Genomic DNA, 17,197 nt, shown 5'->3' on the forward strand with positions numbered 1-17,197 from the left:
TTATTTTTGCAAAACCAGTACCTAGTTTTATTGATTTTTTCCCTGCTGTCTTGCTATTCTCTATTTCATTTATTTCCTTTCTTCTACTAACTTTGGGCTTAGTTTATTCTCTTTTGGTTTCTTGAGATGTAAAATTGGATTGCTTATTTGAGACCTTTGTTTCTTTAATTAATGTAGACATTTGTTGTTGAGAATATCTCTCTTAGAACTGCTTTTGCTGCATCCCATAATTTTCATATGCTGTATTTCCATTTTCATTTGTCTCAAGTTATTTTTTTGTTTCTCTTTTGATTTCTTTTTGACCCATTGATTGTTCAGTAGCAGGTAGTTTAATCTCCTATACTTGTAAATTTTCCATTTTATTTGTTGCAATTGATTTCTAGTGTCATATCATTATGGTAAGAAAAGATATTTGACATAATTTCAATCTTCTTAAATCTATTAAGACTTATTCCTTGTGCACTTGAGATGAATATGCATTCTGCTGCTGATGGTTGGAAAGTTCTATAAATGTCCATTAAGTCCATCAGGCTGATATATAGTTTAAGTTCAATGTTTCCTTATTAAGTTTCTATCTGGATGATCTATTCATCCTTAAAAGTGGGAGTTGAAGTTCCTACTGTTATTAAGTTGCTGTCTCTTTCTCTCTTCAGGTTTGTTAACATTTGCTCACCAGGTTTCTCTGTCCACGGGATTTTCCTGGCAAGAATACTGGAGTGGGTTTCCATTTCCTTCTCCAGGGGGTCTTCCTGACCCAGGGATCAAACCTGGGTTTCCTGCATGGAATACAGACTTTTTTTTTACCATCTGAGCCAGCAGGGAAACCACTTCTATGTTGGATGCATAAATATTTACAAATATTATATCTTCTTGTTGGATTGACACCTTTTTCATTATATAATGACCTTTCTCTTTCATTACAGTTTTTGGCTTAAAGTTTATTTTGCCTGGTATAAGTATAGCTAGGGTCTTCCTAGGTGGTGCAGTGGTAAAGAACCCACCTGCCAATGCAGGAGATGCAAGAGACTCAAGTTCGATCCCTGCTTCAGGAAGTAGGAAATGGCAACTTGCTCCAGTATTCTTGCCTGGAAAATCCCATGGATAGAGGAAATGGGTGGGCTACAGTCTATGGGATCTGGTTTTTGCAAAGAGTTGGGCATGACTGAGCACATACACACACAAATATGGTTACCTCTGGTTCTTTTGGTTTCCATCTGTATGTACTATTTTTTCCATCCCTTCAATTTCAGTCTGTGTTTGTTCCTTAAAGTAGATGTGTCTCTTGTAAGCAACATAGAGTTGGGTCTTAAGTTTTTAAAACATTTATTTAGTTATGACATATGGGCTCTCTAGTTATGGGCTTAATTGCCCCATAACAGGTGGGATCTTAGTTTCCCAACCACAGATGGAAAACATGACCCCTTCATTGGAAGGTGGATTCCTAACCACTGGACCACCAGGGAAGTTTCTTAAAATTAAGTCCCTTAGTTTTGTTTTTATGTGTTTTTAAAATTTACTTGCTTATTTATTTTGGTTGCAGTGGGTTTTTGTTACTGTGCACGGGCTTCCTCTAGTTGTGGGGAGTAGGGTATATTGTTAATGTGCATGACTTTCTCTAGTTGTGGAGAGCAGGTATATTCTCTGTTGTGGCTCATGGGCTTCTCATCGCAGTGGCTTCTCTTGTTGAGACGCACCGGCTTTAGGTGCATGGGCTTCAGCGGTTGTGTCATGCATGCTCAGTAGCTGTGACTTGTGGCCTGAAGAACATGGGCTCAGCAGTTGTGGTGCACACGCTTAGTTGCTCCATGGCACATGGAATCTCCCCAGAACAGAGACTGAACCCATGTCCCTGCATTGGCAGGTGAATTCTTGGGAAGCCCCTTAATTTTACTTTTAATCCATTTAGTCACTCTAGGTCTTTTGATTGTAGAATTTATTTCATTTACACTTAAACCAATACTTGACAGATATGAGATTACTATTGCCATTTTGTTTATTGTTTTCTGACTGCCTTCTCATTCCTTTATTCCTGTCTTCTTCTCTTGCTCTCTCCCTTTATTTGCTACTTTTCTATAGTGGTATGCTTAGATTTCTTCCTCTTTATGGTAAAGAATCTGCCTGCAGTGCTTCAGAAGAAGGAGACCCTGCTTCAATTCCTGTGTCAGGAGGATACACTGGAGAAGGGATAGGCTACCCGCTCCACATTTCTTGGGCTTCCCTGGTGACTCAAACGGTAAAGAATCTGCCTGCAATGTGGGATACCTGGGCTCAGTCCCTGAGTTGGGAAGATCCCCTGAAGAAGTGAACAGCTACCCACTCTAGTATTCTGGCCTGGAAAATTCCATGGACTGTATAGCCCAAGGGGTTGCAAAGAATCAGACACGACTGAGTGACTTTCACTCACTCTCTTTCACGGTTAGATTTCTTCCTATTTATCTTTTGTGTATCTATTGTAGAATTTTGTTTTGTTGTTGCTATGAGGCTTCCATAAAACAACTTATATTTATAACAGTTTATTTGAAGTTGATAACAACTTAACTTTGAACACATTCTAAAGCTATATATTTTTATTATCCTTTTCCATTTAATGTTTTTGATGTCACAATTTTTTTTTACCTTGTATATCCATCAACAAGTTATTTTAACTGTTTTAAATTCTTTATTATGTAACCTTCTATCTGGATTTATAAGTGATTTACCCAACAGCAATATAGCAGGAAAGTATTCTGAGTTTAACCACATATTTACCTTTACTGGTGAGATTTTATTTTCATGTTTTCTTGTCACTAATTAGCATCCTTTTGTTTAGGTTTAAGAAGTCCTTTTACTATTTTTCACTTGGTCAGTCTAGTAGTGGTGAACTCCTTCAGCTTTTGCTTCTCTGGAAAATTCTTTATTCCTCGTTCGACTCTGAAGGAAAACTTTGCTGGGGAAGTATTCTCGGTTGGCAGTGTTTTTCCTTCAGTTTTTTGAATATGTCACACCCTTTGCTTCTTCCCTGAAAAGTTTCTGCTGAAAAATCTGTTGATAGCTTTATGGGTGTACCCTTGTATGTAATGTTGTTTTTCTCTTGCTGCTTTTAAGATTCTCTCCTTGTCTATAATTAAATTTTCAGAAGTTAAAATGTGTCTCAGTGTGACTAACCATCTTTTAAATTACATTTCCAGTGGGTGTTAAATGGTATTTCATGTGATTTTAGTTTGCATTTCTTTAACAATTAATGATGTTAAGCATCTTTTCATGAACATATTAGCTACTTATGTATATATATATATATATGTGTGTGTATATATAAATTTCAGTAAAATATATACACAATATTTTGCCCATTTTAAAATTTGATTGTCTTACTATTGAACTGTAAGAGTTCTTTATAAGTCCTTGATACAAGTTTTTTTTTTTATCAAGTATATGATAACAAATATTTTCCCACTTATCTTTCCATTTTCTTAATAGTGTTTTTAAAGCACAAAAGTTTTAAATTTTGATGAAGTTCACGTCTTTAATGTATTGTGCTTTTGGTATTGTATCTAGGAAATCTTTGCCCATGCCCAGAAAGATATATTTCCATGTTTTTCTCTAAAAGTTTTATAGTTTTCATACTTACATTTAGGTCTCTGATCCCCGTTTGCTAATTTTTTTGGTTTTGGTGTAAGGTAAGGACCTTGGAAGGAAAGTTATGACCAACCTAGATAGCATATTAAAAAGCAGAGACATTACTTTGCCAACAAAGGTCCGTCTGGTCAAGGCTATGGTTTTTCCAGTGGTCATGTATGGATGTGAGAGTTGAACTGCGAGGAAAGCTGAGAGCCAAAAAACTGATGCTTTTGAACTGTGGTGTTGGAGAAGACTCCTGAGAGTCCCTTGGACTGCAAGGAGATCCAACCAGTCCATCCTAAAGGAGATCAGTCCTAGGTGTTCATTGGAAGGGCTGATGTTGAAGCTGAAACTCCAATACTTTGGCCACCTCATGAGAAGAGTTGACTCATTGGAAAAGACCCTGATGCTGGGAGGGATTGGGGGCAGGAGGAGAAGGGGACGACAGAGGATGAGATGGCTGGATGACATCACCGACTCGATGGACATGAGTTTGAGTAAACTCCGGGAGTTGGTGATGGACAGAGAGGCCTGGTGTGCTGCGATTCATGGGGTCGCAAAGAGTCGGACACAACTGAGCAACTGAACTGAACTGAAGGGCCTAAATTCATCTTTTGCATCCAATAACTTAAAAAAAACTTTTTTATTGGAGTATGATTGCTTTACAATGTTGTATTAGTTTCTACTGTACAGTAAGGTGAATCAGCTGTACATGTACCTATAGCCTGTCTCTTAAAGTTTCTTTCCCATTTAGGTCACCACAGAGCATTGAGTAGAGTTCGCTATGCTATACAGTATGTTCTAATAGTTATTTATTTTATACATAGTGGTGCATCCAATAACTTAAAAAAAAAAATTTTGGCCATGCCCCACAGCATGTCGATCTTCGTTTCCTGACCAGGGATTGAACTTGCACCCGCTGCATTGGAAATGTAGAATCTTAACTACTGAACTGCCAGGAAAACCCCTCCAATAACTTTTAATGAAAGCAACTTAGAAAAATAAACATTACATTTTTTTCATAATATAATTGGGATTTGTGACACCATGTTTTTCCTTTAACATACTTAAGACTACCTAATATTTTCTCACTTATTTATTTTTTATTTTTCTTTTGTCTGTCTCCTCCTTTAGGATAATTGCTAGAGGCAGAAATGGCCTTATCTCTCTTTTCCATTGCTGTATCCTTAATGCCTTGCAAATGGTAGGTATTCACTAAACATATGACGAGTGAGTGAGTGAATGAATAAAGGAGTGAAATGCTAGGGTAGTAAATATGTCAGAAAAGGCAAAAATGTTTTTCTTACCTCAGTAGTTGAGGGAGGAGTACAGAGTGAAGATTCTGGAGCAGGAACCAGCAGGCAGGGAGTATAGCACTAGGACGTGAGCACTTACCTTGGGTTTTGCATTTCCTTCAATGCCACTCTGACCAGAACTCGTGCCTGCACCTGTGAATGTGCTGGTGAAGTGCCTTTTGGCCACCCCAAGTATGGCTTTTGAGGGGAATTTAATGTTGCAGTTAATTAGGCCATAAGCTTTATATATTATTCATTCAACAGGTATATTTGTGTCCCTGGTCACATACCAGGCACTTTGCTAGGATTTGGAGACAAGGCAAGTGTTTATCCTGCCCTTATGAAGTGGTAAGCTCCCAAGCACTTACTAACTAGTTGTGTGACCTTGAGAATATTATGTAACCTCTCAGAGCTTGTTTTCTTATTTATAAATTGAGGATTGTAAAGTAGTTACTTCATTTGATTTTGACAAGTATTAAGTCATTATTTTAAAGAAATGACTGCTTCTATGGCATATCACAAGTATTTTAAATGATATTATTATTAGTTGTTCAATCTGTGTTACTGAGTCTCAACTTCCATTTAGTATGCTATTAAAGATTCTAATTACCATGGGTCAATGAATCATCAAGGGACAGAAAATAAATATTTCTCTTTGAAAATCTTAAAACTTGTTTATAAAGACAATACATACTCTTGAGGAAAAAACAAATTCAAACAATATAGAAGTGTATACAATAAAAGGTAGAACCTCCCCTTCCACACACACACACAACCCATTCCTCAGAGGTAATCACTGTGAACAATCCTTTGTCTCCCCTTCCAGAAAAGTCTCATACATATGAAAGCTTGCAAATGCACATTCTTAGACAATTAACAGCAAATGGAATCAGGTACTACTAACTAGTTATCACTAAGCATTCTCACTTCTGAGTATGTAGTGGAGAGCTTTCTTAGAGCAGCATATATTGTTTTTATTCAGAATTCTTTCTTTTTTATTAAAATATAGTTGATTTTCAATGTTGTGTTATTTTCTGGTATACAAGTGATTCCGTTTTTTAATATACATATATGTGTGTGTTGATGCCTTCGAAATGTGGTACTGGAGAAGAATTCTGAAAGTCCCTTGGATAGCTAGGAGATCAAACCAGACAATCCTAAGGGATAAGATAAGCCCTGAATACTCGTTGGAAGGACTGATGCCGAAGCTGAGCTCCAGTATTTTTGGTCATCTGATGCGAACAGCCAACTCATTGGAAAAGTCCCTGATGCTGGGAAAGAAGGAGGGCAGAAGAAGAAGGCGTCAGAGGATGAGATGGCTGGATGGTATCACTAATGCAATGGACATGAACTTAGGCAAATTTCAGGAGATGGTGAGGGACAGGGAGGCCTGGCGTGCTGCAGTCCACGGGGTCACAAAGAGTTCAACACTACTGGGAGACTGAAAAGCAACAACAAATGTGTGCGTGTATACACACACACGCATTTTTGTGTGTGTATGTATATATATATGTATACATTTGTACATATATTCTTTTTCAGATTCTTTCCATCATAGGTTGTTACAAGGTAGTGAATATAGTTCCCTGTGCTACGTAGTAGGACTTTGTTGTTTATCTACAGAATGAGTATTTCTTAACATTCTCAACAAAATTAAAAGAAAAATTCTCTTAAGCTTCTTGAGAAAGTCTGCGGGCTGCATTCTACTTCTCTTTCCACCCCCACACTCCGCAGCCCCAGGTCCTGCAGCTTCTAGCAGTCAGAGACTGGCACCTGCCCACCCACGCTTTCTTGGCCTGTGGCCGGCTGTGGTCAAACCGGCAGCAGAGAGTGGGGGTGGGGGTGTGGGTAGTAAAGAAGGAAGAGAAAACAAATTTTCCATGAGTTGTTGAAAAAGAGCAGCAGGAGTAGAATCGAATTGACCTAAGAAACCAGCACCAAAAAAAAGTTTTATTACATGTATTTAAATAGAAGGTATCAGGAAGAATGTTCTAGAAAGGATTAAAAGGCAATCAAGGACTAGGCTGTTAAAGTAGTACCAACAACTGCTCAAGCTGTGTTGTAGGTGGTGAGAAAGGCCTTGGGGTCCCTGTGGTCAAACCTGTTCCCTAGAAGTATAAGAAGGAGAGAGAGAGTGAAGGAGAGAGATGGAGAGAGAGATCCCCTCAGAGACGTGAAATGGCAAGATAGCAAGATTGGGCCCAATGCCAGAGAACAGATGGGGAAACTTCGCCCTTCTTCACTGAAAGCTCAACTTCACTGCCTCCACTTTCCCACCTCACTGCTCTCAGCCCCACTGCTTCACTTCACTTCTGTGAGGGGCTTTGCTAGACCTCAATCCCAGCCAAGACTCTAGATGATAGATGTCTCCCTTGACCACAAGTGTTTCTCAGTGGTTAGATGCTGAAGCAAGTCACATCTCAAACAGAGATTCTGATCATCTCTGAGGATGTAGAAAAAGATCTCTGCTTATTGCCTCTTTCTTTTTGCTTACTCATTTAATCTTGGTTCTCTGAATTATTTCCACCTCCCCCTAGACCAGAAAGGAAGGTTATAGAATGGTTTAGAGCTTCTAAATGAGGCTGTTAGAGAGTGCCTCAGCCTACAGGGCTGGCTTGGAGCCCACACCCAAGAAAGCAAAATCTTTCCTTGGGTGGGGCTTGCCTAGACATAAAGTTTTTACCATGCCTCTAAGCAGGGGAAGCTTGGGCCAAGATTATATTGGGCAGGTAATAAAATTAAAGGCAATAAAACCAGATAAACCACCTATTTAACAGCAATTTACTGGTGAAGCTGTTTCAACAAGGAGAGGTAAGATGGAGGGCTCCACGAGCTTGCTCTCAAGTTCTTTCAGGTAGATTCCTCTATAGAGAAAACACTTTTTTCAGGGGTCTTGGCTGGACTGAAAGGGGGTAAGTGCATTTATCCAACACCAGTGAGAGTAAGTAGCAGCTCAGAGGGGAGTCTCTGGAATTTGTATCCCTCACTCTAATGACAAGAATGATCCCCTCTGAGCTGTTCAAACCTCTCAGAACCTTTTTATCAGCCATGGAATCAAGAGAGTAGAGGTCCCTAACTGCACCCCAATGTTCATTACAGAATTATTTACAATAGCCAAGGTATGGAAGCAGCCTAAGTGTCCACTGACAGATGAATGGATAAAGAAGATATGGTACATGTATAAAATGGAATATTACACAATCATAAAGATAAATGAAATCTTGCCATTTGCAACAACATGGATGGATCCTAGAGGGTGTTATGCTAAGAGAAATAAGTCAGAGGGGAAAAGACAAATGCCATATGATCTCACTTATGTGTAGAATCTAAAAAGCAAACAAACAATAAATGAAAATAGACATATAGATATAGGGACAAACAGGGGAGGGAGGTAGGAGTGGGAGGGACAAAATAGGTGAAGGAGATTTAGAAATACAAACCTCCAGTCATAAATAAACTATGGGGATGTAATACATAGTATAAGGAACATGGCCAATATATTGTAACAATTTTGTATAGGGACAAATGGTTACTAGACTTACTATGGTCATCATTTAATAATGTATGCAAATGTCAAATCACTATGTAGTACACCTGAAACTAATATCATATTGTATGTCAATCATATTTCAATTAAAAATTAAAAGAAAAAAGAGAGTGGAGGTCCAGTACCAATCTGTCTAGAGTCAATTGTGGATTGATTCACACAGTAAACATCAAACATTCTGTAAAGATGGAATCGCTTCCTTAACCACAAACATCATGGTAATATTATGTTGCTTTTAAGGGATTATGAAGTAAAAACATGAAAGTTCAGTCAGATTCTCAAAACTACCTCACACAGACATCCTAAACATACATAGGTATGTGTTTATGCACATATCTATTGGCTTCCCAGGTGGAGCTAGCAGTAAAGAACTCACCTACCAATATAGGAGAACCAGGAGACACGGGTTTGATTTCTGGGTTGGGAAGAGTCCCTGGAGGAGGGAATGGCAACCCACTCCAGTATTCTTGCCTGGAGAATCCCACGGACAGAGGAGCGTGGGGGGTGGGGGGCAGTGGGGGCTTCAGTTCATGGGGTTGCAAAGAGTTGGACACGACACACAGATGCACACCTCTATACATCCACACCTACACATACATACAGGTAAAATGACTAAATTAAGGTAAACCTCTAAATAGCTTTTATGTTTTTAAGCAATAGCAAATATTTTCTATCAATAAATACTTGCTCTTTTCAATTTTATTTTGCATAGTACAAACTTTTCTAAATATCACATGGTGATTGGGTTTCTAAATATTAAATAAAATATCCTTTTAATGCTTGTAAATAGTATTTTCTAGTTAAGAAGAGGCACAAAAGATTTGGTGACTGCATTATTCTTTGGGGTCTGAGCAGTGGTTATGTGGGCACCCAGGGTGGTGAACCACTGGTTCATGAAACACTGCCAAGAATGGCCTTCATCCAGACCCCAGGTCAAGTTCAGCCAGCAGCAGTGAATCAACCAGGCCAAGAGGGACTAGGAAAAAGTACAAATTTCTACCTTTGTCAGAATCCTAGGAATTTGGCAACTCTTCTCAATTTGTCTCATTTCCCTCTGTCCTATATCCAATCAATTACCAACGTGGCTCAATTGGTTTCATCTCCTATATGTCCCCCAAGTTTGTCCACTCTTCTTTTCTCTACTGCCTCTTTCCTAGGTCAGACTGGCTGGATTATTACAAATCTTTCCAAGTGGGCAAGATCCACTTTTGTCCCCTTCTAAGTGCATATACTACAGCCAGGAGGATTAAAAAACAAAACAAAGCGAAGGCTTCCCTGGTGGGTCAGTGGTAAAGAAGCCACCTGTTAGCGCAAGAGACATAGGTTCGATACCTGGTCAGAGAAGAACCCATATATTGAGAGGCAACTAAGCCCATGGGCCACAACTATTGAGCCTGTGCTCTAGATCCTAGAAGCCACAACTACAGAGCCCATGTGTCACAACTACTGAGGCCCAAACTCTAGAGCCCGAGCTCTGCAACAAGAGAAGTCATTGCAAAGAGACGCCCCTGCAGGGCAACTAGAGAGTAGCCCCTGCTTGCCGCAACTAGAGAAAAGCCCACGCGGCAATGAAGACCCAGTGCAGACAAGTGAATAAATAAATAAAATTATTTCAAGAAATAAAAACAAGCATATACCTAAGCAGTCTTTCCTCTTAACAGTTTTCATTGGATATCCTTTTGCTCTTAGATGGGAAATCGAAATCCAACTGTGGTCTAGAGGCCAGGAACCAGCTGCCCCTGCTCCACCTTCTAGTCTCTTCCTGTACCTCGCATCATAGTTCTCCATCTGCTTCATTGCCCTACCTCCTCAGGGATCCTCACAACTCAGGAGGTTTGGAGACAGAGAAGATACAGGTCCCTGAATTTTCCCAAAGCTCCTTAGGTAATTCTGAACCACTACTGTGGTTGAAGTGACTAGACAAAAGATGGAACCATTGGAAAATTGTGTTATGGCAAGTTTGTACCTGTTAGCATGAGTCATTGGCTTGGGCCAACCCTATAAAATCACTGCAGATGGTGACTGCAGCCCTGAAATTAAAAGATGCTTGCTCCCTGGAAGAAAAGCTATGACAAACCTAGACAGTGTATTAAAAAGCAGAGATACCACTTTGCCTACAAAGGTCCAGACCAGCAGTCGTATATGTATGTGAGAGTTGGAACATAAAGAAGGCTGTGTGACCAAGAATTAATGCTTTTCAAACTGTGGTGCTGGAGAAGACTCTTGAGAGTCCCTTGGACAGAAAGGAGATCAAACCAGTCAATCCTAAAGGAAATCAACCCTGAATATTCATTCAAAGGACTGTTGCTGAAGTTGAAGCTCCAATATTTTGGCCACCTGATGCAAAGAGTCAATTGTTTGGAGAAGATCCTGATGCTGGTAAAAATTGAGGGCAGGAGGAGAAGTAGGTGATAGAGGATGAGATGGTTGGATGGCATCACCGACTCAATGGACCTGAGTTTGAGCATACACCGGGAGATAGTGACGGACAGGGAGGCCTGGTGTGCTGCAGTCCATGGTGTCGCAGAGTTGGACACAACTGAGTGACTGAGCAACAACAACCCTACAAAGCAAGCCAGGAAAATTCCCAAACTGGCAAGTCACTAGGCAGATGTTCTACACCAGGAGGTCACTGTTGCTACTTCTGCTATCCAAAAAGGGTTTAAAGAGTGAGTTACACGCAATCCACTTGGTAGATGCCTTTTTGCTTTCTAGAAAACCTAAAGCTAGCTAATATATGCAATTCTGAGACTGAGGATGCATTCACACAAAAGCTTTGAAATGTTATTAGATGAAGCAGATGGTTCCTACATAACCACAAACTCAGCTGGGAATGTCTTTCTCTGACCTTCCTCTTTGTAGATTTAATCCTGTTATAACAGCGCTTGTTAAGTGGATTTAGATGTGCTCTGAGTCCAGTTGCGTTCCAGAAACTAGTAACTAGTAAAGGCAAAGTCTGATCAAACTGGGTATTTCTGTGTCCCAGTTTCATTAGAGAAAGACTCCAATGTGTTGTCAAGTTCACTTTTCTGCCGAGCTCTCATGAATTGCATTTGGAAAGCAGGATTGAATTTGTTTGTCCCTGCTATTTATAGCACCCACTGAGTCCTCAGCCAGTTGTGGGAGGATGTGACTGCGTTTAGATTCCCATCCAAGTTGTATGTGACAGTATCTGGCACCCATTCAACAGCTGCAGTCATTACTGGGAGAGTAAGCACAAAGGGAAATAAATCGACTTTTAATGTCAGGATGTCACACCCTCTCTAACGTTTTTTGGATATAAATGAGGCACTATGATATTAGTCTTGATCTTATCTTTCTATAGTCCAGTGACGACTTTACCAGAGGGTACTATCTACAACACAAACAGATTTAATTTAATTATAAAAAGAAGTTTTCCAGATTAGACAAAAATGTCTTCTTAAAAAATGATGACTTTTATGAAAGTAATATATATGTCAGTTTCCAAAGTCAAATGTTCAAAAGGACATACAGGGAAAAGTGTATCCAACTCCCACACCTGTCCTTCAACCATCCAATTCCCTAGGCAAACATAGTAGCCAGGATTTTAACCTGTCCAGAGATATCTTAGGCATTTATACACAAACATACACATACACACACAGAGCTAAATATCTTGTTTTTTCTCTTTTCTTATCTCTGTGGTTTTTTTTTTTTTTTTGGCTACATGGCATATGGGATCTCGGTTCCCAGACTATGGACTAAATTTGTGCCCTTGGCAGTGGAAGCATGGAGTCCTAATCACTGGAGCCCCAGGGAATTCCCTCATTTTTAAAATAGTACTTGCTAATTGTTCCACATCAAATATGTAGAGATGGGCCTAACTTCATTGTTAACGACTGTGTTTCATGCAATGATTTCTTGACTGTCCAGTGAACCCTTCTCTACCAGGAGGACCTTTATTGACTTCTCCGCTCTCACGTAGGACCCAGAAAGTCCTCCATAACCATCTCAATTGGCAACTATCCTTTAGCCTATATCCTTCCCTCCAATTAAATGGACCTACTGTGTCTCTTGAATGGAGCTCTAATCGTTGCTCTTTCGTGAACTCACTGCCTCTGCCGACCAGTGATCTCATTCTTCTGGCCCTTAGTCTTCTCATCTGGGGGTGGTACTGGGAGGGGGATGCATTTCTAAGGTCCTTTTCAGCCTTTACCTTCTGTAAATCTGTGACTAGACAAGGTCAAAGGGCCTTTCCAAGTCTACACTTGGATCTGCAACTTATATTTTCCTTCGTTTCCTTCATAAGCTCTCTAAGGACGAGAAAGTCTCTGTGTGCAGTGTCCCCTCCCAATGTCCTGCTGGAAGAGTAGCTCCAGAAATGTTTGTTGATTTTCTGGGTTATCACTTAAAGTGCTATGCATTAATAATTCCTCCAGTCCTATTACTGGAAATAGGTCAATTAACCCAGTTTCTTTCTTTGAGGACAAATGATAAGAATCATGGTACTTGTGCTCTATCAGACCGGTTGGGAACAGTTTGAGCAGGTCCTCACCCGTACATCTGACTTAGGCAGTCTGTGCATTCCTGGCATGATATATATTCATATTATTAGCAATTTGCAGGGTAAAAGTAGTTTTAGAAATAAAGAGGACATTGGGGATGGCAAAATTCAAACTTTTTATTTTGTAGATGTGGGAAACCAAGGCTTAGAATTTGAGAGATTTGTCTAAGGATTACCACTCACCTAGTGATAGAACCAGGGTTAAGATTTGGCTCTCTTGACTCTTTTTCTAGAGAAAAAAAAGGAGGGGGGAACAGGATCTTTACAGAGTGTTAGTATACATTGTCATTAATTGGAACTTGCTGTTCCATGACACTATGTGCACAGACTATGTAGGATATGATGGTTTGTATTTTACTACACTTCTTCATCTGAAAAATTAGATTAATAAACCTACTTACCTCACAGGTGGCAGAAAGATTATAAGAGATGCCTATAGGGTCCAGGGAGAGCCCCAGGCATGTAAAGGTTACCTACAATTATTATTTAAAGATCTTCACAATGAAAGGTCATTTTGTAATATAATTTCCTCTTTACTTGATTTTTTTGGAGGAGAGGGAGTTAGATTTAAATAATCAAATTTTGTTAAGGGAAGGCACACCTTTCTGTTATTACTCTGATAAAAGTCATAGCCACTCATTAACTTAGCCTTCATCTTAAAATAGAAGAATTATCCCCAGTTTTTGTTCATTTTCAGTGACTATGAAGACTAAGAAAATTTCATTTATTCACAAATACCTTTTTTTAAAAAATCAGAGTTGAGACATAACTCTTTTATGAAATTTTTAAAATTTTATTTATATATTTATTTATTTTTGGTTGCAGGCTGTCTTCGTTGCTATGCCTTGACTTTCTCTAGTTGCAGTGGGCAGGGGGCTACTCTCTAGTTGTAGTGATTAGTCTTCTCATTGTGGTGACTTCTCTCATTGCAGAGCACAGGTTCTAGGCACACGGACTTCAGTAGCTCTGGCTTATTTGCTCTGCAACATGTGGATTCTTCCCAGACTAGGATCGAATCCATGTCCCCTGTGTTGACAGGTGGATTTCTAGCCACTGTGCCACCAGGGAAGTCTCATTTACACATATCTTCATGTCTTTTGCCAAACCATTGCTATTATTACTTACTTTTTGTTTTTATTTAAATAGACCAACTTTTAAGTAATTTATGTATAGTTATGTTACAATATAGAATTCTTTATCATTCCAATTTTAGTATATGTACTGCTGAAGTGAGCACTGGAACTCTTAAGTAAAAAGGTATTGCTATTCCACTTAGGAAATACAGAGTGAAATGTATTCAGTTGAAAGATTAGAAGACTTTGGTTTAAATCCCAGCCTTGCTCTTTGGTAGTCATACAATTTGGAACAAGTTGTCTCAATTTTATCTACAGAATGATGAGCACAATATATAATTCACAGTGTTTTTATGGTAATAAATAGGATCAGGTATATGATAGCACTTTGAAAAAATTTAAGACAGTGCACATTATTTGTTATTGTTAAATAAAGGGAAAACTAGCAGGTTGGGAAGAGAGAGTGGTACCATTTAATAGTGGATAGTTTATTTAGAAGGTGGGAGGATTTAGAAAATGTCAATATCCTAAAGAATGGATATAGGGTTTCCTGAATGGTCCAGTGGTAAAGAATCTGCCTGTCAATGCAGGAGACTCAAGAGATGTGGATTCAATCCCCTGGAGGAAGAAATGGCAATGCACTCCAGTATTCTTGCCTGGGAAACCCCAAGGACAGTGGAGCTTGGTAGGCTGCAGTCCATGGGGTCACAAAGATTCAGACACTATTTAGCCACTGAACAACATAGATCAGTGCAGCTATGAAAAGAGGTTGAAAATGGCAAAACAGTTAACAAAAATCTTGCAAAAGGAGAGGGCATAATCCACTTAAATTCACTTTGATGAAAAAAACTTGTGCAACATGAAGCTGTGGCAAGTTTATGTGAAGTTTTAAAAATACAGCTTCAAACAGATAACTAATGAGAACCTCCTGTATAGCTGAGAAAGCTCTCTTCAGCACTCTCTAATCCCCAAAGAGGGAATATATGTATATGTATAGTTGATTCACTTTGCCTTAGAGCAGAAACTAACACATTTTAAAGCAACTATACTCCAATGGAAATGAATTTAAAAAATTAAAAATATAGCACCAAGTGTTAAAACTTAATCATATATATAATGAATAAAAGATATCTTAACAGTAATTCATGTTTTTTTATATTCTATTGCAATCATTCATTTTTCTAAGGCTAATATAATTCTCTTACTTGATCTCTAGAGTATAATGCAAACCATGTCAAGAGTCCCAAATACTTATGACTTCATTGCAAAGTGTAGGAATAGTCAAGACTACAAGCTCCCCAACCAAACCACGCTTACTTTAATAAAAAGCTCTCTGGCTTGCAAGTGGTTCAGTGGCAAGCACTGTCCAGCAGTCTCACTGGTGTGGTGCTGTGGGCAGTATGATGATGGAGACAGACCTTCGTGAAGTATATCAAGCCTGAGCTCGAGAACTTGAACCTCATTTCATTGTGCTGGAGACAGGCTGAGTGACCAAGACAAAGAATGGGCACGAAGTGTGGGCCTGCGAAGTGGCAGACAAAACTGGCAGCATCATTATCTCTGTCTGGGATGATGTGGGCAACCTGATCCAGCCTGGTGACACTATCCAGCTCACTAAAAGTTGTTTGGTGTTCAAAGGTTGTGTGCCGTTGTGCACTGGCCATGGGTGTGATCTTCAGAAGATTGGGGAATTCTGTTTGGTTTATTCTGAGGTTCCTAACTTCAGTGAGCCAAACCCAGAATACAGTGCCTAGCAGGCACCCAACAAGATGGTACAGAACAGCAGTCTTACAGCTCCCTGGACTCCCTGCCACTTCTCCAGCCTCTAAGAGCCAGAATGCATTGGACTGGGCACCCCACCAGCTCCTGGTAGTGGCCTGCACCCCCTCACACTCCCTCCGACCCCACTCCCCCAGCACTTGAATTATCTGAAGTCAGCCCAACCACAGCTGCTGCCTTCCCGGACCCTCCAGCAACCGTATCAGTAAAGGCAAAAAAAAAAAACCCAGAGGGGCAGCAAAAGAAAGCAAAAGACCTTTTCCCTCCCTGCCGCCAGCCATAACCCAAGTGTTTGCTAGAGAACACAGCTTTCTACTGGGCTGCAGGCTCTGTGGGGCCAGGAGGGGTAGGAGTCACTAAGGTTCACTGTGCGGGAGTGGTGAGCAGAAGCCTAATCCACCCTCAGCCCATACTCCCCTCCTTGTCCAGCTGAAGCTGCCTGTGTCCTGGGATTCAGGGTGCTCTGCCTCCCTTCCTTCCTCTTTAGAAACAATGGTTGCAGTATGTTTCTTATGTGTGATGTGGAAGTCTAATTGAATCCCTCCTTCCTAATAAATGTTACCTCTCTGTTGAAAAAATAAAAATAAAAAGCTCTTTGGAATGTATTCCAGCCCTTTCCTACTCTCTTTACTTCCTGACTACCTGCTGTCCCCTCCTATTCTCACTGGTGACCTTGTCTGCAACCTCATGAAGAAACTAGAGGGAGCCAGCTGGACCACTGCCAACTTCCTGTCTCTGAATCTCCATGGCGACACTGCCTTCCCCTTCTCCCTGGACCTCTTCTCTGAGTCTGAAGCATCCTACTCCCTGTTGGAACTTCTCATTCTCTGTGCCTTCTGCTCTCCTTGTGGCTCTAACCTCGCCCTCACTGCAGTTTTTTCTCGTCAGCATTAAACATTTTCACTCCTCACACAGTCCACAGTTCCCATGTGCCATTGCTTTGACTCTTTATCCTTTACACCAAACATGTTCCAACAAAGTCTCTTCTTAGTGTCTTATTTTGTCCTCTTCTTCACTCCTAACCTCCCAATTACCTCCAAATTCCCTTTTCCTCCAAGAATGCTATTTTTTCTTCCAAAGTTTAATCCACAGGAATTTGTATATACTATTATACAAGTAGTATAATAATAAATGTATGGAATTTGGCTGTAGTGCCAAATAAATTATAATGCCACATAGATTGTCCATATGCTCCCATTTCCACTTACGTAACTTTTTTTTTTTTTCAGGTGAATAGGTTTCTTGTAGTCCTAGCAGCCACACTGACTTTTTGATCCATTAAAGGAATAAAACATGGCCTGCTACAAAAACAACTGGTCTACCTGAGAAAAACGCCTTCACTTATCTGAGAACATTCTTCTGAAGACCAGCAAAGACTTCC

The 17,197-nt window shown here is 39.9% G+C and overlaps 1 pseudogene; it reads left to right on the forward strand.

Annotated features, from left to right (window-relative positions):
* Window positions 1–16,029, forward strand: part of LOC122450940 — a 33,985-nt pseudogene extending 17,956 nt beyond the window's left edge.
* Window positions 16,030–17,197: the final 1,168 nt, after the last annotated feature.

The sequence above is a fragment of the Cervus canadensis genome, chromosome 12 (assembly GCF_019320065.1).
Source record: "Cervus canadensis isolate Bull #8, Minnesota chromosome 12, ASM1932006v1, whole genome shotgun sequence".
NCBI classification, from domain to species: Eukaryota; Metazoa; Chordata; class Mammalia; order Artiodactyla; family Cervidae; genus Cervus; species Cervus canadensis.